The sequence below is a fragment of the Berghia stephanieae genome, chromosome 15, assembly GCF_034508935.2.
Source record: "Berghia stephanieae isolate SIO BIC M18660-M18661 chromosome 15, UCSD_Bste_1.3, whole genome shotgun sequence".
Classification (NCBI taxonomy): Eukaryota; Metazoa; Mollusca; class Gastropoda; order Nudibranchia; family Aeolidiidae; genus Berghia; species Berghia stephanieae.
Window position 1 is genome coordinate 18,057,705 of NC_088374.1, and position 7,500 is coordinate 18,065,204.

A 7,500-nucleotide genomic window follows, 5' to 3' on the forward strand; every position below is an offset into this window, starting at 1 on the left:
TATTTGATGGTGTATCCGTTGGCCTTTATCAAGTAAACACAGAATACATACATATATATATATATATATATATATATATATATTTATTTATATTAGATTGTCATAATAATATAGGCGAAATTTGTAAATGTGTGTATGTGTGTGTGTGTGTGTGTGCGCGCGTGTGTGTCTTTGTATGTGTGTCTGCAATGGAAGAGAGAGAGAAAGATATATTTCAAGAATAAGGTAGGGGGATGGGGAGGGGGTGGGGGAAATTGAAGAATACTAGACAGCAATAGTGTTATCAGTGGTCCCCTATCTCCGCTGTTAAGATATTGAAGAAATAAAAAAAAAAAAAAAAAAAAAAAAGAGAGAGAGAGAGAGAGAGGAGAGAGAGAGAGGAGAGAGAGAGAGAGAGAGAGAGAGAGAGAGAGAGAGAAAGTACGTGGACAGGTGTGGAGAGAGTTCGAAATATCTACAATTTTTAAAATTAATATGGGGCACGTATTTATGTAACATTTACTCTGCTGGCATCGAAATTCACTGTACTCATGTACAAATTGTGTGAATCCCTGAAAAACAATATCTGCATTGCTTGCTTTGCTTTTTTTGTGTTGTTTAGTTGTTGTTTTAGGTTTTTAAAAATATTTGTGTGCTTATTTTGCATTGTCCTTAATATTAAGGTAATAATCCAATATCACCATTGACAAATTATGTAGTTAGGTTTAAGTTCAAATAAATAAACGAAACGAAATCTATACCGTATGTGATGCTAATTAAATGGTTTGCATTTAAAAGGTTCTTACCAGCATAATAAGGCCGATACATACATATATCGAGGTTAAATCAATGTTATAATCAGTTGAAGCTTGACCCAGCTTCATCACAATCTTTTCTACTCATGTAGGCATATACAGATATAAACGAATAAGTTCAGGAATCAACGGTGCGTCAGACATTTCGAAGAAAAGATAGGGCAGTCACTTAACTCTCTTTTTACCAGCTATTTTTTTAATTTCCCCCGAAAATTCACACCCACCCGACACAAAGTAGACTCTTCCTAATCAAACAAAAAAAAAGGAACCAGTGCATTCTATAGAGAATGTTGTTCCAGAAAATGATGTCTACAATACAGTCTTTTCTTTAGATTTTGTGTTGTACAAGAGAAATCAGCATGAGAAAAGTGTCGGTTGCATCGTAACGAGTGTGACGATTTTCCTATGGGTGGTAAGGAACAATAGATCTCAGCGACGATATCTTAGTCTCCGGAAAATCTCAAGAAGAACGCGACCAAAACCATAAAATTGTATTTGACAGACTCAACGAGAAGAACCGTACCCTGAATAAGGAGAAAAAAACCCATTGAATTTCTTGGACATTCTTTCCAAAAAAATATAATAAAACCGAGTCCCAACAAAATCAAAGCGGTCATGGATATGTCAGACCAAAATCGATGTCTGGGGTCTGAAAATTCATCCGTATGCTAAACTTCTGTGGTGCGAGATTCATCCCGTGACATATGAACTGCTTAAACTGAATCAAAACAAATCTACATTTTCATGGACAGAAAACCATGAACGAGTTTTATCAGAACTAAAGAAGCGAATGCAAGAACCAACAAGTAATATACATTTCGATACTATGAAAGATATTAAAATCTATGTAGTTACGAGAGTGAGAGAGCGAGAGAGAGAGAGAGAGAGAGAGAGAGAGAGAGAGAGAGAGAGAGAGAGAGAGAGAGAGAGAAAGAGAAAGGCTATAGCTGTTAATTGGGCGTGTGGCATATGTATCTCTATGGTGCTCCATCATTTTATAATCTACACAGATCACAAACCGCTAGTAACACTTTTAGTTAATCTAAGAACTAAGCTTCCTTCAAGAATTGAACGATGGATAATGAAAACACAATCGTATGCTATAAAAGTTGTTTACAAATTTGATAAAGATAACACAGCCGACTACTTGAGTAGATATCCAGCCGTTAGACCATTCAAAGATGACCGAAACATAGCAGAATAATACGTCAAAAACATTGTTGACACACTATACCACAGCAATGGCATTGGAGGAAATAAAGCATGAGACACATTCTGACGCATGACGTAACATCGCAGGCAATAATCAAATCAGTTCAATAAAATCACATGACTAAAAAAGAGAACAACATTTCCACTGATGATAATCAAACATTTTTAACATTAAAACAGACGTCAGAATGAGCTTTCAATCACTGATGATGGTATTATTCTGAAAAACAATAAAATTGTTCCTCCAAATGCAATGGTAAAACGTGCGTTAGACCTCGCGCACTCAGGTCATATCAAAGACAAATTAAAACATAATTAATGAGGTAAAGAAATATAGTTTTGCGGAATGGAACAAGTAGTTTATGAAGTTGTACTGAATTGTTTTGCATGGCAAGTGGCTCCACCATCAAATACAAGAGAGGCTTTAGGAATGTCAAAACTGCTCGATAAACCATGGTAAGACCTTAGTGCAGATTATTGACATTTACCAAATGGTGAAAAGATTCTGGTGATCATGGATGAATATTCCAGATATGTAGTGGTAGCGATCATAAAACACAAGTCTTCAAATGCTACCATACCTAGACTTGATAATTCTATTTTGCTGATTTTGGAATCGCAAACACACTGGAAATGACAACGGACCTCATTTCAACAGAATTCAGTGAATATTTAAAACACATGAGAGTATATCATCGAAAAATCACACCTGTATGGCTCAGAGCAAATGGTGAAACAGAAAGATGTATGAAAACCATTAAACTATTGTCGTTTGCTTTGATTTTATGAAGGTTTCGCAATATCCACATGATTCAATCCAAAATATCGAGATTCATAACGCTACATGTTGCCAGATCATGTCTCGTTATGTATTGTAAACTACATTGACTGATTTTTATAGCAACACGGAAATTAACTTTATCTCAGAAAACTGTGTCAGACAGCAGAATTAAAAAAAAACAATTTGCTGCAAATGTTGCGGTTTATCCCGAATAAGTTCTCAAGCACCAGTAAGACAGGGAATGGAAGATGTCGTCATTCAGATAATTCCATCCAAAAGATGTAACGGAGTCAAATGAATACCATTTTACTCCCCTGAGCAGTAGTCAACAGCGTTTAACTAAACCCGAAAAATAAAACTTCAATTTCTATAAAGGAAATATTGCCAGATTTCTTCTTGGACTTCTTTGCCGACAACGGCAGAAAACTATAATTACTATAAGTAAAGGAAAAAGGTCAATTGAACAGAAAACCCATTGAATTTCTTGAACATACTTTCAGTAAATATGCAGATGATACGCAAATTTATGATTCAGTACACCTAAGTAATTTAAAAATTCTTAATACAACGAATTTCGATATTAAATCTTGGATGTACCAAAACAAGTAAAAATTAAATGATATTAAAACTATGGAAGGCCGATTACACAGGCAAATAAATCAGCTATCACTCTCACAAATGTTCTGCAACAATCTGTTACTTCACCAGTGTCGAATGATCTCTGAAAATAAATAAAAGGAGGCAGGGTGCTACGCAGTCTTTAAGCTATTTCAAAACTCTTGCTTGGATGTTGTCTGGTCGACTAGCCATTGTAGGATCCAAGATTTGAAGAAGATTTGCAATACCCTCTTTCATAACATTTATGTTTTCTACCACAGGCTGGTTTTCCTTGACGTATCTGCTTCTGCCTGCTGTACTGTTTCCTGCAATTTGTTTAATGGTTAAAGTTTGAATTTTAGAAAAGACAGACTGAAATTGGTATTTAGGGCTGTTGCTTTGTCAAAAGCTGCGGTGAGATTTGCTATTGTCATTGATTGAGGCTATCTCATATCTTTCCATTTTTCTGTGTTTTATATATGAACAGAAATGTTTCCTACCAATATATTGATAGTTTCCGTTCTCATCATGACTAAACTTGTCCTCCACGTATTCCCAATATTTTTGACGTAACTCTTTTTGTGTAAGTTGTTTTCAGTACAATGAATTTCTCTTTGCAATTGCGATGGTTCATCTTTTTATACCGTTTATAACACCAGTCACGCTGGTTTATCGTCATTCTTATTGACGCAGTGATTGACACATGGTAGACTCTTTTTGAATCTATAAGTGTTATGTGGTATATTGTTGCTGATTCCTTTCTCTAGAATATGTTTGGAGTGTTGCCAAAGATCTGCAGTGCTAAGTGTTGGCATGTTTAAAAACCCTGTAGGTAGCGTAGGTAGCTGTTTCAGTAATTTCACATCTCAGACATTCCCAGTTTGCTTTTCTGTAGAGAGGGATTTTTATCTGTTTCTCTTTATTCTTTTTCTGGTTCATGGCGACCACAATAATAACTAAAACATGGTCTGAGATGCCAGGGAAGACACATTGATGGTTTATAAGACTGGGATTATTGGTGGTCATTAAATCTAAAGTGTTCGCCATTCGAGTTCGTTTCTCTATTTGCAGTGTGAGCGCTCTGTTTTCTAAGATACTCAAAAATATGTGTGTTGCTGTGAAAAAGGGGTCTTTACTATTAATGTTTTGGATTTCCAGTGACCACCTGGAAAGTTAAATTCTCCTCCTAATTTGACGATGTCACTTGTGATAGTGTTTATTTTCATCATACAATTTTTGAATTGCTCCAAGATTTCATCATCACCCACATTGTGTAGATAGTAGGAGCATATGTAAAGTGTCCTGGAGACTTTAATTTTGACATTGACCCATATTATCTCACACTTTAGTTCTGGAACTAATGAGCTTATGTACTCCTGGCTGATGGCAATAAAAACAGCCCCGAAATTAAGGTTGCGGTCTTTGCTATATATAATTTGAATTTTGATGGGAAATATTCGTTATCCTGAATAAACGATTCCAACCGTGACTCTGTGACAATGATAATATCTGGTTTCTCGTGTACAATGTTAATAACTGACGCATGATTATTTTTAATTAATGGGCAATTTAAGTTCATTACTTTGAGATTTTTCTTAGTACTTTGTTTATATTGAACACTTCTTATATTGTCGATAACAGGACCGGGAGATTGTTTATTATCTGTGTCCATTGCTTCAATATAAATTTTTGACAAGTTCTGGTGTAAAACTCCACAATTACTGAATTTTGATTCAGTTATGCGAGTTGTCTTGTCAATGTAATTATTTACAGTGTCAGCAATGGGCACATCAATCCGTGTCATTGTCTTTTCCTCCTCTGTTTTGACTATCTTGACAAATCATATTCGTAAATAGTTGGGGACTCTTTGAGTGATTCTTACTATGTGTGTTACACCGGGTGCTTAGTTGGGTTATATTTTGATTGTGATATGTGTGCGATGGTTTGTGCGTGGACTGTTTTTGATAGTTTGAATCATTCCAATGTTTTCTCATACCTCCTCTTGGTCTAATGAATATTTTAATGAATATTTATAGACGATCATTCCCATTAAACACAGAAAAATATAAACAAATAAATTGTCCTGAGATATAAAATGTGTAAAAGTTGTTTTTAAATTTCTTAATAAATCTTAAAATATTAGATGAAATTCTACAATAGTATTTTTCCAGAATATCAGAAACAAGTAAATATAGAATTCCAATGATAAAACACGGTGTAAATTATTTTTAAATCACAAAATTCACAGAGCTTATAAAACACAGATGTACCAGTTAGGCGTATTACATAGTGTAGTCTACAGTATTTTATCAGGTTTGTTACAACATTGAGCACACCGAATGCTTTGTTCAAAGTATAAGTCACTCAAAAATAAATTATCCTTGCTTATATTGACTGTACTTTCGGTTGAAAGCAAAGTAGTCAAAAACTGTCAGATAGTTCATTTAAAAAATAATTTTAGAAACTAATATCCTGATTATTCCTAATTAATATCAAGAAACTTTTCTTTTCTCTCTGCAAAATCCTTGTATAAGCCACATAAGAGAGTTTTGAACTAAGAGTATATTTTTGTTCGATGCAAATTTCCAGTATATCCATCAATTACTCATTAGAATGTTGTATATCTTTTTTTTTCAGAAACATTGATTGTGATATAATTGCGATGTTGAATGAAACCAATTTTAAAAGAAGAAGTAGAAGCAGCTATAAAAAAATGAAGTTAGGCAAAGCAACAGGCCCTGATAATATCCCAATAGAAATTATCATAACATTAGAGGATTTAGGTTTAAACACAGTGACAAATCTATTTAATAAGATATATGACAGTGGTAAAATTCCAGATGATTTATTGAAGTCAGTGTTTATAACACTTCCAAAGTCACCAGGGGCCACGGAATGCGAGTTACACCGAACGATTAGTCTTATGCGTCACTTCACGAAAATTCTCTTCAGAGTACTAATGAACAGAATGAAGAAAAGTATAAAACCAGAGATATCAAGAGCTCAATTTGGATTTGTTCCCGACAAAGGTACAAGAAATGTTATTTTCACCTTATCAATGTTGATGGAAAGATGTATTGAAGTCCAGAAAGACTTATTTATTTACTTTATTGATTACTCAAAGGCATTTGATAAAGTTAGACATTATGAGCTATTTAATATCCTCGAAGGACTAGACATAGACGGAAAAGATCTTAGAATTATTAGAAACTTATATTGGAAACAAAGTCGTCAGGATTGAAGGATAATTAAGTATATATATGCAAATTAAACGAGGTGTTAGACAAGGATGTGTTTTATCACCAGACCTTTTCAATATCTACAGCGAAACAATTATTAGAACTTTAGGAGATAGCCCAGGCATTAAGATCAATGGTGAGAATATCAATAATATAAGATATGCAGGTGACACAGCACTAATCTCAGACTCAAAAGAAAATCTACAACTACTCCTCAATAAAATAGTCACAGAGAGTGAACTTATTGGGTTATACTTAAATGTAAAAAAGACAGAATACATGGTTGTATCAAGGAGAGAAAGAAATCCAATATGCAACTTAATAAGCAATGGAAAAACTATAAAACAAGTTCAGGCATTTAAATATCTTGGATACATAATAACTTCAGATGGAAGATGCAACACAGAAATGAAACGAAGAATTGCAATAGCGAAAGACAGTTTAAAAAAATGATTCTAATTTTTAAAAACCACATAATCTCAATGACAACAAAACATAGGGTTTTGAAGGCCTACGTATGGTCAGTATTATTATATGGCTGCGAAAGCTGGACAATTACAGAAGACATTAGAAAGAAAATGGAGGCAGCAGAAATGTGGTTTCTTAGAAGGATGTTAAGAATCTCATGGACAGAGAAGAAAACTAATGAAGACGTATTAGAGGAAGCTGAAACTAAAAGGCTATTAATTCGTACAATAAGAAAAGGACAAATGCAATTTTTAGGACACCTTAATCGACATAGATGTATTGACCATCTTGCTCTCACAGGAAAGATAGAAGGTAAAAAGAGTAAAGGTAGACCAAGAAAAACATATTTGAATAGTTTGAACAGCTGGGTGACAAAGAAAGAGAAGAGCAATATTAGTTTTCTGAGGTT

The 7,500-nt window shown here is 34.1% G+C and overlaps 1 long non-coding RNA gene across 1 annotated transcript in view; it reads left to right on the forward strand.

Moving 5' to 3' along the window:
- LOC144960648 (uncharacterized) overlaps positions 1-7,500 on the forward strand; it is a 27,673-nt gene that overhangs the window by 5,873 nt on the left and 14,300 nt on the right. The gene's annotated exons all lie outside the window — the stretch shown is intronic.